This window comes from Tachyglossus aculeatus, chromosome X2 (genome assembly GCF_015852505.1).
Source record: "Tachyglossus aculeatus isolate mTacAcu1 chromosome X2, mTacAcu1.pri, whole genome shotgun sequence".
Taxonomy (NCBI): domain Eukaryota; kingdom Metazoa; phylum Chordata; class Mammalia; order Monotremata; family Tachyglossidae; genus Tachyglossus; species Tachyglossus aculeatus.
This window is the reverse complement of record NC_052100.1, coordinates 26,750,877-26,768,362: the sequence shown is the minus strand read 5'-3', so window position 1 is coordinate 26,768,362 and position 17,486 is coordinate 26,750,877. Positions and strand designations below refer to the sequence as shown.

Genomic DNA, 17,486 nt, shown 5'->3' with positions numbered 1-17,486 from the left:
AAGCACTTAGCAGAAGCCATAATTATTATTATTATTGAATGCACTGTGCTAAGCTCTTGGAGAAGTACCATACAGCAGAATCAGCAGACACGTTCCCTGCCCAGAACGAGCTTACAGTCTAGAGATGGTATTTGTTAACTCTTCAAATACTCTTCAAAGCGTTGGGGTAGTTACAAGTTGAATAGGTCGGACGCAGTCCCTGTCCCGCATGGGGGTCACAGTCTTAATAGCTATTTAATCCCCATTTTACGGTTTAGGAAACTTGGGCGCAGAGAAGTTAAGTGACTTGCCTTAGGTCACACAGCACACAAGTGGCAGAGCTGGGATTAGAACCCAGGTCCTCCGACTCCCAGGCCTGTGCTCTCTCCACTAGGATACGCTGCTTCACTTTTTTCCCTTCCACAGGAGCTGAAGTGAGGAGGCCTAAAGGAGGGGAAAGTGAGGGCGTGTGGGACTCGACACAGCATCTCTGAAATCAAAGATGTTACCCCACATTGGCAAGAATTCCGAGAAACATTTACACATGAAGCACGTGCACACACTCTGTCATGCATACACGTACGTAAAGAAACAGTGCCTCCCTCTTTCTCTAATGCTCTCTCTTTTCAAAAAAAAAATCTTGAGTAAGCTAATCTTACAGGAATGTCTCAGAAAACTTCCTGTGAATGCAGTACATGTGAAGTGAAATGGAGGAAGTGTCATTTAGCCTGAGCTGGTTGAAGTCATGACCAAAACTTTCCAGAACACAAGACATTTTGAACATAATAATAACTGTGGTATTTGTTAAGCACTTACTATGGGCTAAGCACTGTACTAATCACTGGGGTGAATACAAGTAAATCGTGTTGAACACGATCCCTGTCCCATGAGGGGCTCACAGTCTCAAGCCCCATTTTACAGAGGCAGTAACTGAGGCCCAGAGAAGTAAAGTGACTTATCCAAGGTCATGCGGCGGACAAGTGGTAGAGCCAGCAGTAGAATCCATGACCTTCTGACTCTCCTGCCTCATGCTCTATGCATTACAATGCTGCTTGTCTACACAAGCAATCTTCTCCCTCTTCCTTTGTCCATCTTCTCTTCTTCCTCATCCCTCCTCTCTTCTTCCTCATCCCTTTCTCTCCCTCCACCTTCCCCTTCATTCCACCTCCTCCTCCTCATTCATTCATTCATATTCATTGAACATTTGCTGCCTGCAGAGCACTGTACTAAGTGCCTGGGAGAGTACAATATAACAATAAACAGACACATTCCCTGCCCACAGTGAGCTCACAGTCTAGAGAGAGTTCTGTTTCCTCTTCCTCCTCCTTTTGTTCCTCTTCCTCATCCTTCGCCCTTCCCCTCCTCTCCCCCTTCTTTCTTATCCCCCCCTTCCTCTACTTCTTCCTACTCCTTTCCAGAGGGCAGTAAGGTTGTTCACAGGACAGTCTATTTACTTTGGTCCCCGCTATTGGCTCATTTAACCAGGATTAATATTTTTACATATTTGTTTTTCATTTGTGGAGGTGATTCAGAGAGAGTGTCTTAGCATTAATTGCTTCATCAGCCAGACTTGAGTCATCTCTCAATTGTCTTATTAGCTTAACTGAATGGAAAAAAAAAGTCCTTTATCTCAGCTCCTGAGGCCTTCAGCAGACTTTGCATACTTCTCTGGAAGGGGCTAGAGTCATGTTTCATTCCTTCAGTGAGAAAACACAGAGACTGAAAACATCACTCAGGGAACGTTTTTATTATATTGTACTCTCCCAAGCGCTTAGTACAGTGCTGTTTACACAGTAAGTGCTCAATAAAAACGATTGACTGACTCATTCTCCTGCTGTCCTTCACCTTCCCCCCCTCCACCCCTGCCATCCTTTCATTCATTCATTCAATCGTATTTATTGAGCACTTACTGTGGGCAGAGCACTGTACTAAGTGCTTGGGAAGTACAAGTCGGCAACATATAGAGAGGGTCCCTACCCAACAACAGGCTCACAGTCTAGAAATCTCCAGCTGTGTAGTGAGTAGAGATAATGACAAATGTTGCTTCACTTCTTTGCAGACCATGAAGAGCTCTTTAAAACAGGTAGAGGACAGACAGAAATAAGAAGAAAAGGGTTGGTTGATTTCTCTCCCAAATTTCTCCTCTTCTGGCATTTATCTAGTCTAGACTGTAAGCACCTTGAGGGCAGGGATCGTGCCTCTTTCCCTCTCGTGCTCTCCCATGTTCTCGGTACAGTGCTCGGCACACTGTAGGTACCCAGTAAATACTACTGATTAATTCATGTAAACTGGCCACAAAACTCTGTAGCTCTCTGTAGTAATTTCTGTGCATCCCTTCCTTCTAGACTGCAAACCTCTTGAAGGTAGGGATCATGCCTGCTAATTCTGTTGTTTCCCAAGTGCGGAGCACAGTGTTCAGTACTCGCTTAGCGCATAGTTTTGATTCCCTGATTGATTGATTCTCTTTGGAGTGTAGCTCCCTCCTAGCCCTGCCTTCATTTCTTTCTGCTTCCTCTTTGGCTTGTTCCTCTCCCCGCTGTTTCTCTGTCACTTTACCCTCTTTTTCTTCAAAACTTGGCTCGATCTAACTCTGCTTACTAAGCACTTTCCCTTCCACATTTGTGGTGTCATCTTCCAGAGTGTGGATTCTCAATGCTGAGCTGTTCCCAGCCCTGCTCTGAGGGCTGTCTCTTTAGGAGTAGTAGTAGTAGTGTGATAGTAATAACTGTGGTTTATCTTAAATACTTTCTATATGTCAAGGATTGTGCTAAATCCTGGGGTAGATGCAGTCAGGTCAGACACAGTCTCTGCCCAACGTGGGTTTCACAGTCAAAGAGAGAGGAAGAACCGGTATCTAATCCCCTTCTGATATATGAGGAAATTAAGGTATAGTTAAGTGACTTGACCAAGGTAACACAGTAGATGAGTGGCGGAGTTGGGATTAGAACCCAGGCCTCCTGACTCAAAGTGAAATTTATTGAGCATTCGCTTGAGCTAGGGAAAGTACAACTGTTGCACTTAACTTGTTCCTTGCCCACATGGAACTTGCATTCTAATGAAGGAGCTTACATCCTCCATTGTAAACTCCTTAAAGGGCAGGGATCGTATCGGCTGAATTGTGTTGAACTCCACCAACTGCTTAGATTAGAGCTCCACAGTTGGGATCAATAAATAGTTTTGATTGATTGATTGATGGAAGAGTCAGATGTAAAATATTCATAAGGAGTGGGATTAGAATAATTAATTGAATAATAATAATAATAATAATATCCACATTTACATACATCAGAGCTGGACAACATACAGGCAAAGGCCACCAAGATTATCAAAGGCACTTAGAACGGTGCTTGGCACATAGCGCTTAACAAATACCATCATCATCATCATCATCAAAGGGAAAAGCAGCGTGGCATAGTGGATAGAGCATGGGCCTTGGAGTCAAAAGGTCATGATTTCTAATCCCGGCTCCGCCATTTGTCTGCTGTATGACCTTAGGCAAGTCACTTCACTTCTCTGTGCCTCAGTTCCCTTATCTGTAATATGGGAATTAAGACTGTGAGCCCCACATGGGACAACTTGATCACCTTGTATTACCCCCCCCCACCCCAGTGTTTAGAACAGTGCTTGGAACATAGTAAGTTCTTAACAAATACCATCATTATTATTATGTGGGACAGGGACTGCCTCCAACTTGATTTGCTTGCATTTACCCCGTGTCACCAAGCTACACTGCACACACACACAGTGATCCATATGACATCATCACATAACTTTGCACGGCGATGCCCACGGTGATGCGTGTGATAACTTGTACTTCCCAAGCACTTAGTACAGTGCTCTGCACACAGTAAGCGCTCAATAAATATGATTGAATGAATGAATGAATGGCACCGCAATTCACTGCTACTGAATGGTGAGACAATTCCCAGTCTGCTCATGGTTGCCCGCCAGGAGTTCTCGGTTTCACGTGGCTGGGTCAACCCACGAGGGCTCCCAGGGCCAACAGGCACACATGCACTGGCACCAGTTTGGTCGCAGTCCCAGGTTGGACCATTCAGACACCGATCTGAAGCCAATCTTTTTGGGCTTTGCCAGTCCGTTGGTCCTGTTTCTTTCCCGGGAATGTTTCAGAGTCGAAATCAGTTAAGAATGTCTTTCATTTTATGTCTCTGTTTCCCCCAACCATAGCATTGGGTTTGGGGGTTCTTCACCCCAGGGAAACCGTTATACCTGTCATGAATCACGGCCCAAACAGAGAGCGGTGAAGACGCTAGAGGAGCTGGTTAGGTCGACTCTGGCCGGTAGAATATGGAGATGCTACGTGTTGGAATTTTTTGGTGTTGGCTTGGTTGGCATTTTCAAATTGGATTCTTCTCACCAAACGCTGCAGATCACAGGAAGCAGCATGGTCTAGTGGTTAGAGCAAATCTTTGGTAGACAGAGAATGTGTCTGTTATATTGTTGTGTTGAAAGGGAACCAGCGTAGCATAGTGGATAAGAGCACAGGCCTGGAGTCAGAAGGACCTGGGTTCTAATCCCGTTTTCGTTATGTGCTGTGTGGCCTCGGCAAGTCACTTAATTTCTCTGCGCCACAGTTACCTCATCTGTAAAATGGGGGTTAAGACTGGAGTCCCACATGGAACAGAGACTGTGTCCAACCTGATTACCCCAGCGCTTAGAATAGTGCTCGACACATAGTAAGCGCTTAAAAAGTAACATCATCATCACAGGTAGCTCTGGCCCTCTCTAGGTTGTGCTTCTGCTAGGAGAGGCAGAGAAGAGATGTGAAGGCCACCAGGGAGAGGGAGTTGATTTCCCCTCTCCCACCTTTTGTGGCCGGAGCTTAGTGGAGAGCGTGCTGGGTTTCTGACACTGGCTCGGCTTGGCCCTTCCCAGGGGCAGCGTAAAGAGGAACACACAAGTTGGGTTCAGTCAGACCCTGTAATTTGGTGTGTCAACTTCCCCTTTCATTTTCACGTGGAGTTGCGTTTCCTTGTGATTATGAGGATACCGGCATAGATAAGCAGCGTGGCCTAGTGGAAAGAGCACGCGCCTGGGAGTTAGAGGATGTGAGTTCTAATCCCAGCTCCTCCACATGTCTGCTGGGTGACCTTGGGCAAGTAATTTAACTTCTCTGTGCCTCAGTTACATCATCTGTAAAATGGGGATCGAGCCTATGAGCCCCTTGTGGGACAGAGACTGTGTCCAACCTAATTACCTTGTATCTACCCCAATGCTTAGAACGGTGCTTGGCACAAGGTAAGCGTTTAACAAATGCCACAGTTATTATTATTATTATTATTATTGTTAGATGTCATCTGGTCTGGCTTCCTCACAGAGGCTTTGATACCAGGGAGCTTGTTTGGATTGACTGGTTCAGTATCCAGCGAAGAAGCATTTTCCTGGGGAGAGTCCCACCTTGTATCTGGTGGGGTTTTTTCTTGGGCCCCTTTCTGGTAGACAAAAGGGTGAGCAAAGAGCCCCCTCTTATGATATTCTAATAGGGGCTCTCCCCTTTCTTCCTCCCCCTTCCCCACAGTCCATCCAGCCTCTATCTGAGATACTGATTGTGTCCTCCATCTTGACTAGCTGGTCCTCATATGTCACCTGACAATGATGCTGGTTGTTGAGAGCGTCAGGCCTCTAGACTGTAAGCTCCTCGTGGACAGGAGACATATCTACCAACTTTTTTATATTGTCCCCTCCCAAGTGCTTACTACAGTGTCTGCACACAGTAAGCGTTCAGTGAACATAAGCGTAGAAGCAACGTGGCTCAGTGGAAAGAGCACGGGCTTTGGAGTCAGAGGTCATGGGTTCAAATCCCGGCTCCGCCAACTGTCAGCTGTGTGACTTTGAGCAAGTCACTTAACTTTTCTGTGCCTCCGTTACCTCATCTGTAAAATGGGGATTAAAACTGTTAGCCCCCCGTGGGACAACCTGATCACCTTGTAACCTCCCCAGTGCTTAGAACAGTGCTTTGCATATAGTAAGCGCTTAACAAATGCCATTATGATTATGAGTATTATTATTATTAAATTGATTGACTGTGGTTACAGCCTGGTGACTAGGAATGATCATTTTGTTGTCAGTTGTTCGATCACCACTGCCGCGTATTTGCCTCCCCCCAACCTCGCCGACCCTGTTCTCTTATTTTTGAGGAAGAAAAGAAATATTATTTTTGTGATGGGGCACACTCTGGGGAAGGATGAGGAGTAGGGTCCGATTGTCGGCTGTCGGAAGCAAACTCTGTGGTCGGAAGAGAAGAGGGAGAGCGTGGAGCAAAGCAGTTACCGTAATTACTTGACTGACTACTGTATGCCACACTTGGGAGAATCTATCAGTCGATCGTATTTATTGAGTGCTTACTGTGTGCAGAGCACTGTACTAAATGCTTGGGGGAGTACATTATAACAGAGTAGGTTGACATGTTCCCTGCCTACAAGTTTACTAAGAGATGCAGTCCTAGTACAATGTCTGGCACATGGTAAGCACTTAACAACTACCATTTTTTTTAAAAAAAAGACTTTGGACGATTAAGCATGAGGGCTTCTTATTTCCTCTGATACTAACTGGGAGTTTAGAACAAAAGTTCTTACAACTAATCTGTGGCAGTTCCTGACTCTGGAATGAGATAGCCAAGTTTTGTGAGGCGGGGGAATTAGTATCTCAGAACTGAGTAAAATCAGCTGACAGCACTCTTCTTTGAGCTGATAAAGTACTAGTTCCTCTAGAAACTGGCCAGGATATGGGAAACAGCAGATAGGATTAAAGGAGACAGGAAATGAAGAGTAATTTCATTGCTTCTTTTTTTTTTTATTTGTATTATTTTTAACCCACTGACCTGGCATGTTCAAACAGTACTTCTTTCCTTGGTGGAAATGTGAGTTTCATTTTGTGTATCACGTGAAGAAACTAGAGCCCTGGCTTATTTTTAAGGCCTACAGTTGTTTCTGGTATCTGAATATATCGGCATCTTGCCGCTAGCAAGATTCTTCTTCAGGAAGAAAAGTACAATATTTTTTCACTCTCATTAAGCTGTGTCATAGGGTCTTTGACACATGGTTTTCCCTGCTGGGCCCAGCTCTCCTCAGAAACTTCTTCCCAAGGATAGCAAGGCTGCCTGGTAATTATCATAGTTGTGGTATTAGCTAAGTGCTTTCTACATGCCACGTGCTGTGCTAAGCGATGGGGTGGATTAAAAATATGATCAGATTGGTCCCAGTCCCTGTCCCACACAGGCTCACAGTTGAAGGGGGAGGGTTCTACCCCTTTTTTCTTTTTATGGTATTTGTTAAGAGCATACTAGGGGTAGATAAAAGGTGACTTGCTGTGTGACCCTGGGCAAATCACTTTACAGCTCTGTGCCTCAGTTACGTCATCTGTAAAATGCAGAATAAGACTGAGAACCCTAAGTGGGACATGGACTGTGTCCAACCTGATTAGCTTTTATCTGTCCCAGCGCTTACTACAGTGCTTGGCACATAGTAAATGCTTAACAAATACCATGAAAGAAACAATCCCGGGGAAACTCGGGGAAGCAGATTTTAGTACTGTCTCTATAAACGGAACATTCCACCTTATGCCATCAGGCTCTCCTCCTCACTTAGCAATTTTCTTTATTCTTTATCTTCCTCAGGAGTGAACAGAGAACCTCTGCCCCATCTACAGGCGAAAAGGACAAGCCCAAAACCTCAGGGTTGGGGATGGTGGCTGCAGAATTACAACAGCCAAAAGAGCACATTAGAGCAACCAGTCAATTATTTTTATTGAGGGCTTACTGTGGTCCCAGGGAGAGTATAATAGTATGATCAGATTTGATCCGTACCCTCAAGGAATTTACAATCTAGTGAAGGTGCTTAGACTCCATTGGCAATCATTTGTCTTAGTGCCAGGCACACAGTAAGCGCTTGACAAATACCATAATTATTATTGTCATTATTTATTGACTCCTATTGTGTATGTGAATACAATAGAATTAGTAGTCCTGATACCTGCCTGCAAGGAGCTTACAGTCAAGTGGCATTCATTCAGTTGTATTTATTGAAACTTACTGTGTGAACACTTGGGTGAGTACAATAAGATTAGCAAATGCGATCCCAGCCCTCAGAGAGTTTATAACCTTGATTCAGGCAGAACTTGGGGACTTCCTCTTCTTAGGTTTGTCCAGCTCGATCACCTGCCCCATTATTCTGTTGTAAGCTCCCAAGCACTTAGTACAGTACTCTGCACTACTACTACTACTGGTTGATTGGCACTATTTTCAGGCTCCCTTGGACTGGACACCATTATTTATAAGCTCGTCGTGGGCAGGGAATTTATCCACCAACTCTGTTAAATAATTCTCTGCGAAGTGCTTAGTGTGTACACAGTATGAGCTCAATAAACACCATTAGTTGTTTATCACCCAGAGAACAGAGTGGAGCTGGAACTAGAATAACAACCAAAACAACATGGGAGTTGTTCTCTTGCTCTGGTCAGGGCAAAACATACTTGACAAAGGTTTCCCAGCTACTATCCAGGACGAATTGAACTCCCTGCTTCTCCCTAGCCTTGAGTAAGGATGAAAAACAAGAGCCTTGCTTTGGTGTAGTGAATCATTCTGTTTTCGTTTTCTCTTCTGAAATCCACGGCCTGCTTGCCATGTGTGTTTAATAAAAATTTAATTAAAAGAGAGAGTGAGAATACATATTGGGCTTCTTAATAAGAATTTATTTTCTGTCTTGGGAAAGATTGTCTTTTTATTCAACCGATCTTCTAAGGTGCCATTCTGTTCATTGAAGCGGCGTCTTTCACGATGAGCCGTTTCAGAGGGATTTATTTTTAAATCTCACTCCTCAGTTTGCTTTCTACTAAGACCACTTAGAATTCCATTTTGTAGATTTTTTACGCTCTGCGTATGGCTTTGTACCGAAAGTTTGGACAGGGTGGAAATCACAGGAGGTCTAGAGCATCAAGCCTATTCTTGACGTTCACAGTCACGAGAGCCCCTAGTGAGTTTTGCAAGGAGGGCTGTGAGTCCGTTTTGGAAGAGAGTGCCATGGTGTCTGTTTCTTCTCATCATTTCTCTGTCTCTGCACTGCTGACTCACGTTTCCTGGTCCATCAGTCTCCTTCGAAGTCGAGCCATGCTCCCGAGCTCCTCTCTGCTGTAATCCATACTGGATTTTTTTTTTTTTTAGAAAGGCTCGAGACGTACGTCAACCCACGAAGAAATATGCAGCGAAACTGAAAATCTCCACACGGGCAGACTGAAGCTGTCTGTATTCTGCTTCTCAACTGCCCTTTGGTTATTGAGCCCTAGGGTCCCAGCAGCTAATGTTTATTTAATCGATTTTTTTTTCTCCTCTGAGAATTGAGTGGCTGGAAAAGGAGTGACTCAGTTTGGAAAACTATTCTCCCTTCTATTAGATTGCGAGCCCTGTGTGGGTCAGGGGCTATGTCCAACCTGGTTTTCTTGTGTTTACCCCAGTGCTTAGTACAGTATGTGGCCCATAGTAAGTGCCTAGAAAATTCTGCAATTTTAGTATTAGTAATTTATTAATAACAATACAAAATGTTGGTCAGTAAAGTCAGATGGCTAAGAGATTAGACTGCAGGGTTTTAAAATTTTTTTTATGGTATTTAAGTGCTTACTATATGCCAGACACTCTATTAAGCACTGAGGTAGATACAAGGTAATTAGGTGGTGCATGATCCACGTCCCACATGAGGATCACAGTATTAATCCTCATTTTACCGATGAGACAGCTGAGGCATACAGAAGTGACTGGCCCAAGGTCACACAGCAGGAAAGTTGTGGAGCTGAGATTAGAACCCAGGTCCTTCTGACTTCCAGACTTGTATTCTATCCATTAGACCACAAATGGCATAGTGGCTAGACCACAGGCCTGGGAATCAGAAGGCCATGGGTTCTAATCCCGGTGCTGGCACTTATCGGCTGTGTGGCCTTGGGCAAATCACTTCACTTCTCTGTGCCTCAGTAACCTCATCTGTAAAATGGGGATTGATGCTGTGAGCCCCAGGTGGGACAAGGAGGACTATGTCCAATGCAATTTGCTTGTGTCCACCCCAGCGTGTAGCACAGTGCCTGGCACATGGTAAGTGTGTAGCAAATTCCGCTATTATTATTATTATTATAATGATTATTAATAGGGCTGCAGTTTGGGCTAGGCAATAGAGTTAGGCAGATGGCTGCGAGATTTTTCTTGCTTACTCTGCCTAAAAACAAGAAAAATAAAGCAACAAAACAAAAATCCAATGGGAAGCAGCAAGATTTATGGCAGCAATGAAACTACCAAGTCCCATAACTCCAACTGATTGATCTCAGCAGATGGAGTCCAATGGGGACATATTTTGCTGAATCTCATGGCTTCCCAACTGTTATTGAGAAAAATAAATGTCGGGAAAGTGTTCTGGAAAAAAGGTCAGAAAAAAAAATTCCTGGAAGAAACCAAACTGAAACAGGATTTAGGTATTCCTGGTGGTTTTTTTTATTCGGTTTGACCTTGTACTTTGTAACATTGTTCTAGTTTGAAGAGAGCCTTGAAGTTTGCTGAGGCCATTGCTTATTTTGAAAGACCGAGGACATTAAATAGATCCTTTCTTTATTCCATTGCTTTGGAAAAGCACTCAGTGTGGAGCTTGCTTTAATAGCGTATCTTTCTGTGGCTGCTTTTGTCTTAAAAAAATGCCCCCCCCATCACATTTTCATCTTAATTTTTTTTTATCCTCCAAGAATTGGTGGTGGAAAAACTTCAGTATTTGGAAAGAAAATTTCACCGTGAACAAAGATGACTCTAAAGGTGCCAAAAGGAGAATTTTCTTGCAGATATGAAAGAGTTTCTGGTTGATTACTCAAGGTAACTTTGCTGTTCTGGAAAAGAAAGCTTTTTAAATTAAAGGATGTCTTAATGCACGACGGCCCCATCCTAGGGATAATCTGTAGCACTTTTACACATGTCAACTTTTGTACTCTTCTGTTTAAGCACTTATCTACAAATCTACTTTTCCTTTATTTTCCTTCAGTACATGATTTTGAGAGTGCCTTCCTTGTCTGAGTGCAAGTTTCCAGAGGGCAGGGAAGCGGGGTGGCTTAGTGGAAAGAGCCCAGGCTTGGGAGTCAGAGGTCATGGGTTCTAATCCTGGCTCTACCACTTAGAACAGTGCTTAGAACAGTGCTTTGCACATAGTAAGCGCTTAATAAATGCCATTATTATTATTATTCTTATTATTATCAGCTGTGTGACTTTGGGCAAATCACTTAACTTCTCTATGCTGCAGTTACCTCATCTGTAAAATGGGGATTAAGACTGTGAGCCCCAAATGGGACAACCTGATTACCTTGTATCTACCCCAGCGCTTAGAACAGTGTTTGGTACATAGTAAGTGCTTAACAAATGGGATTATTATTATGTCTTGTAATTCTACTGTACTCTCCCAAGCGTTTAGTATAGTGCTCTGCACAAAGTAGGTTGAAAATTTCTTGAGGGCACGGATCATGTCTGCATGATCTCAAGTAAGGAGTGCAGTGCTCTGCACACAGTAGATCATCTCTTCTAATTCTATTATTCTCTCCTGTTTAATACAGTACTTTGCACATAGTAGACTGAGAGGTCCTCGAGGGCAGGGACCATGTCTACTACCTGCTCCTAAGCGTTTAGTACAGTACTCTGCAACTAGCTGGTGCTCAATAGATGCTGTTAATTGGTTGTTTGGAAAGCAATGAAGCTTCACATTGTGGAAACTGGGGAGTTGGAAAATGTAGTGAGGTTCATGTTAAGAATAGAGGCTTTTGCTAGGTAAATAAAATCAATGCTTTGGAAGTCCTTGTTATAAAAGAGCCTGTTTTGTTTTTGTATTTTTTTTAATGGTATTTAAGCACTTATTATGTGCCAGGCATTGTACTTAGCACTGGGGTAGGTACATGGGCTTTAATCTCGGCTCCACTACTTGTCAGCTCTGTGACGTTGGGAGAATCACTTAACTTCTCTGTGCCTCAGTTTCCTCATCTGTAAAATGGGAAATAAGACTGTGAGCCCCACGTGGGACAACCTGATTACCTTTCTCTACCCCAGTGCTTAGAACAGGGCTTGGCACATAGTAAGCCCTTAACAAATACCATTATTACTATGATCAATTAATAATAATAATTATTTATTATTTATAAATAATTATAATACAATATAATAAAATAATATTATCATACAAAATTATAATATGATAAATATTTATCCATTTAATAAATAATAATTAATAATAATAATGGAATTTATTAAGTACTTACTATGTGCAAAGCACTGTTGTAAGTGCTGGAGAGGTTACAAGGTGATCAGGGTGTCCTGGGGGGGCTCACAGTTTTAATCCCCATTTTACAGATGAGGTAACTGAGGCCCAGAGAAGTTAAGTGACGTGCCCAAAGTCACACAGCTGACAATTGGCAGAGCCGGGATTTGAACCCATGACCTCTGACTCCAAAGCCCGTGCTCTTTCCACTGAGCCACACTGCTTCCCAAGCATTATTATTAAACAAGATAACCAGATTGGGCACAGTCCATATCCCACATGGAGCTCACAGTCTTGATCCCCACTTTACAGATGAGATAACTGAGGCCATGCGGCAAGAGAGATGACATCGGGACACAGTGAACAAGGTGGGGCTAGAGGAATGAAGTATGCAGTCCTGCTTCCCTAATCCCTCTTTCCCTCTTTAATTTCCCCTTAAAGATGTTTCCCAGAAGCGGTGTGATCTAGTGGAAAGATCCCAGGCCTAGGAGTTGTAGTCCTGGACTCTGATCCTGGCTCAGTCATGTTGCCTGCTGTATGACCTCGGGCAAGTCACGTCTCTCCTCTGTATCTCAGTTTCCCTAGCTGTGAAATGGGAATTCAATACCTGTTCTTCCTGCTTCTGAGAAGCAGCGTGGTTCAGTGGAGAGAGCCCAGGCTTGGGAGTCAGAGGTCATGGGTTCTCATCCCGGCTCCACCACTTGTCTGCTATGAGACCTTGGGCAAGTCATCATCATCATCATCAATCGTATTTATTGAAGTCACTTAACTTCTCTATGCCTCATCTGTAAAATGGACATTTAGACTGTGAACCCCACAGGGGATAACCTAATTATCTTGTATATTCCCCAGCGCTTAGAACAGTGCTCGACACCTAGTAAGACGTTAACAAATACCACAGTTATTATTATTATTATTATGTCTACAACAGTCCGTCTTCTCCTAGAGGGAGGAGGGAAAGAGATAGACTATACACCTCTAAACCTGCCCTTGGAAGTTGAGACGGATGCCATTATTGTTGCTCTTGAGATTCTAATCTCATTTAGTGAAGTGGCTTATTGCATATATGGATGGAGAAGCAGCATGGCTTAGTGGAAAGAGAACGAGCTTTGGAGTCGGAGGTCAGGGGTTCAAATCCCAGCTCCACCAGTTGTCAGCTGTGTGACTTTGGGCAAGTCACTTAACTTGTCTGGGCCTCAGTTACCTCATCTGTAAAATGGGGATTAAGACTGTGAGCCACCCATGGGACAACTTGATCACCTTGTAACCTCCCCAGCACTTGGGACAGTGCTTTGCACATAGTAAGCGCTTAATAAATGCTATTATTATTATTATTTGCCTTTTAGATAAGCCCACTTATCACAAACATGGTAGGATGGATGTTGCTCAAGCTGTTTAGTGGGAAAGGGACTTTAAACGAGCTCCCTCTCCTCCCCATTGCCTAAAGGTTTGCATTGTGGTAGAAGATTGAATTAAATTCCACTGAAGTGGCTTATCTCATGTATGCTTGGATCAGATCTGCCTTTTTGACAAGCCCACTCATCATAAACATGGCAGGTTTGCCGTTGCTCAAGATATTTAATGAGAAATGGATTTAAAATGAACTCTCGCCTCTCCCCACTGTGCTGAAGTTCTGGGTTCTGGCACAAGGTCGAGTGAGATTCCATCCTGTCCTCAGGGTGCGATGGCTTGTCACGTTTCATGTGTATTACTCACAAAATACTGAGCCCACAAAGTTCAGCAGGTGCTCAGTTGCCATTTCTGAGTCTAGCCAGTGTGGGAAGAAGCTCAGTTTTCACAGTTCTGGCTAGGTTGTAATAATAATAGTAATGATGATGGTATTTGTTAAGCACTTACTATGTGCAAAGCACTGTTCTAAACCCTGGGGGGGGGATACAAGGTGATCAGATTGTCCCATGTAGGGCTCACAGTCTTAATCCCCATTTTACAGATGAGATAACTGAAGCACAGAGAAGTTAAGTTACTTGCTCATGGTCATTACTTGGTCATGGGTTCGAATCCCAGCTCCGCCACTTATCTGCTGTGTGACTTTGGGCATGTCACTTCACTTCTCTGGGCCTCAGTTCCTTCATCTGTAAAATGGGGATGAAGACTGTGAGCCCACGTGGGACAACCTGATCATCTTGTATTCCCCCCTCAGCGCTTAGAACAGTGCTGCGCACATAGTAAGTGCCTAATAAATGCCATTATTATTATTATTATTATTATTATTATTATTATTATTGCTCAAAGTCATACAGCCGACAAGTGGCGGAGCCGGGATTCGAACCCATGACCTCTGACTCCCAAGCCCGTGCTCTTTCCACTGAGCCACGCTGCTTCCCGGCAAACAAAGATGCATTGGCCAACCCAGCCCAATCAGAATGGTTCTGGTTGACTCTGGCACAGAGACAAGCTGCTGGTATTCCTCTGAACGTGAAAGGGGAACAGGGCTGGGAGCCAGGAGGCCTGGGTTCTGGTCCCAGCTCTGCTACTGGCCTGCTGGGTGACCTTGGGCAAACCACTTAACTTCTCTGGGTCCCAGTTCCCTCATCTGTAAAATCGGGACACAGTATCTCCCCCTTGGATTGTGAGTCCCATGTGGGACAGGGATTAAGACTGATCTGATTCTCTTGCATCTAGTCCATCACTCAACATGGTGCTTAAGCACTTAAGAGAAACAGCAGCGTGGCCTAAGTGGATAGAGCAGGAGCCTGCAGAAGGACCTGGGTTCTAATCCTGGCTCCGGCACTCATCTGCTGACCTTAGGCAAGTCACTTTACTTCTCTGTGCCTCAGTTATCTGTAAAATGGGGATCTAAACTGCGAGACCTATGTGGGACAGGGACTGTGTCCAACCCAATTTGCTTGTATCCACCCCAGCGCTTAGTACACGCTAAGCGCTTAACAAATACCACAGTGATTATTTTTCTATATACACCTGGCCCCTCATTTGTAAAATGGAGATTCAGACTGTGAGCCCTATATGGGACAGGGGCTATGTCCAACCTGAATGGCTTGTCCCTACCCCAGTGCACAGTACAGTGCCTGGCACATAGCGCTTGATAAATACCATTAAAAAAATAAAACTGCCGGGCTTCATTGGCTTGATTGAGTTACAGCGCCTGACCCCAAATCAAAGAACCAGACTGCACGGGTCTGTGTTGGATCCCTGCAGGCTGTGCTAGCACCTGCGACAAGAAAGCATTAATATGCTAACACATCACGCTGTTTGTTACACGATGTCTTTTCAAGTGTAGTGCCGTGCTACAGCTCAAATGTCCATTGAAGTCGACTTTAATTCGCTTCTTTCTTATCCCTGCCTTCATTATTTTGTCTCCTGCCATCCAAGTCTTCCCTTCCCCCTACCCCTCTAGAACTTATTAGCACTAAAGCTCTACCTTGGCTTCTTTGGAATGTGGTAGAGGCAGAAAATATCAGCTGTATCAAGTAGGACTTGGATAAGTTCAGGGATGATTCATAGCAGGTTATTCGGGGGGAAGAGAATGATGTCAGGAGGCTCGGGAAGGATATAAATGGATCCAAAGATGATGATGATAATAATTATGGTATTGGTTAAGTGCTTACTGGGTGCCAAGCACTGTACTAAGTGCTAGGGTGGATACAATCTAATCGGGATAGACACAGACCATGTTCCATGTGGGGCTCGCAGTCTCAATCCCCATTTTATAGATGAGATCACTGAGGCTCAGAGAAGTGAAGTGACTTGCCCAAGGTCACACAGCGGACAAGTGGTGGAACTGGAATTAGAACCCAAGACCTTCTGACTCATAGGTCTGTGCTGTATCCAATATGCCATGCTGTTAGTCTGTGATGGGTTATTAGAGGGAAAGATTTGGAATGTCAGATGGGCCATCTTTAACCAGGACAGTCTCCCAAGTGTCATTTAGTGATACTGAGGAACACAGAATTCTAGGTATTTTCTCAGGATCTTAGATAAGTATCAAATCCCTATTAGAGGAGTAGTTCCTTGTGAGCAAGGAGCTTATCTTGTGCGCTTAGTACAGTATATTGCCTCCAGTAAGTGTTCAGTGAAGCCATTATGACTGCTTCCAACTCCTTAATAGTAGAGACCTGTGCTGAGTGATCAATCAACTAATCAGTGGTATTTATTGAGCTTTTCCTGTGTGCAGTGCATTGTAGTAAGCACTTGGGAGCGTACAATACAGCATAGCTGGTGGAGGCATTCCCTGCTCACAAGGAGTTTACAGCCCAGAGCTGGGGACAGACATTAAAATAAATTGTGTATGTAAATTAATTAATTAATTCATTCAATCGTATTTATTGAGCGCTTATTGTGTGCAGAGCACTGTACTAAGCTCTTGGGAAGTACAAGTTGGCAACATAATGCTGGAGGGCTGAGGGTGAGGTGAATAAAGAGTACAAATTCAAGCGCAGAAGTGATGCAGAAGGAAAAGGCAGGTAGGAGAAATGAGGGCTTAGTTGGGGAGGTCTTTTGGAGGAGATGGGATTTTAATAAGACTCGCCGACCGCTCCATGGGTCAGGCCTGGATTCCCCAACCACATGCCAGAGAGAGAGCTAGGTGCAAGGGGCCTTCATTTTCCCCCGCTCCCCAACATCCCCCAACCCTGCACAACTCCAACTATTTATGAGCTTATGTAATAGCTTCTCAGAGCCCCTCGCCTTTAGACACCACTTAAGAATCAAGTGACTGTTGAGATGTGAATTTCTCATCAACTGAGCGGTAATGAAAACTTCAGAGCTCTCTCCACCATCCCGTATTTTTTTTATGGTATTTGTTAAGTGGTGACTATGTGCTAAGCATTGTACGAAAGTGGTGGGGTAGATACAACCTAATCAGGTTGGACGCTGTCCATGAGTATTTTTTTAATAGTATTGGTTAAAAGCTTACTATGTGCCAGACACTGTTCTAAGTGCTGGGGTAGATACAAGCTTATCAGGTTGGACACAGTCCATGGATTTTTTTTTATGGTATTTGTTAAGTACTTATGTGCCAGGCACTGTACTAAGCACTGGGGTTAATGTAAGCCATTCAGGTTGGATCCAGTCCATATCCCTCATGGGGCTCTCAGTCTTAATCCCCATTTTATAGGAGGTAACTGAGGCACAGAAAAGTGAAGTGATTTGCCCAAGGTCACGCAGCACACAAGTGGCGGAGTCAGGATTACAACCCAGGTCCTTCTGAATCCTAGGCCATGGCGTTTCTCACTTATGCCTCATGTC

The 17,486-nt window shown here is 44.1% G+C and overlaps 1 long non-coding RNA gene across 3 annotated transcripts in view; it reads left to right on the top strand.

The window, feature by feature from the left end:
* The window catches only part of LOC119949570, a 126,360-nt gene that overhangs the window by 48,158 nt on the left and 60,716 nt on the right, over positions 1–17,486 (top strand). Inside the window, exon 1 of one of the 3 annotated variants that reach the window (XR_005457229.1) lies at positions 10,729–10,837. The exons of the other annotated variants lie outside the window; for them this stretch is intronic. This is a non-coding gene — a long non-coding RNA (uncharacterized LOC119949570). Of the gene's footprint in view, positions 1–10,728; positions 10,838–17,486 lie in introns of those variants that run through there. 3 annotated transcript variants of the gene reach the window in all.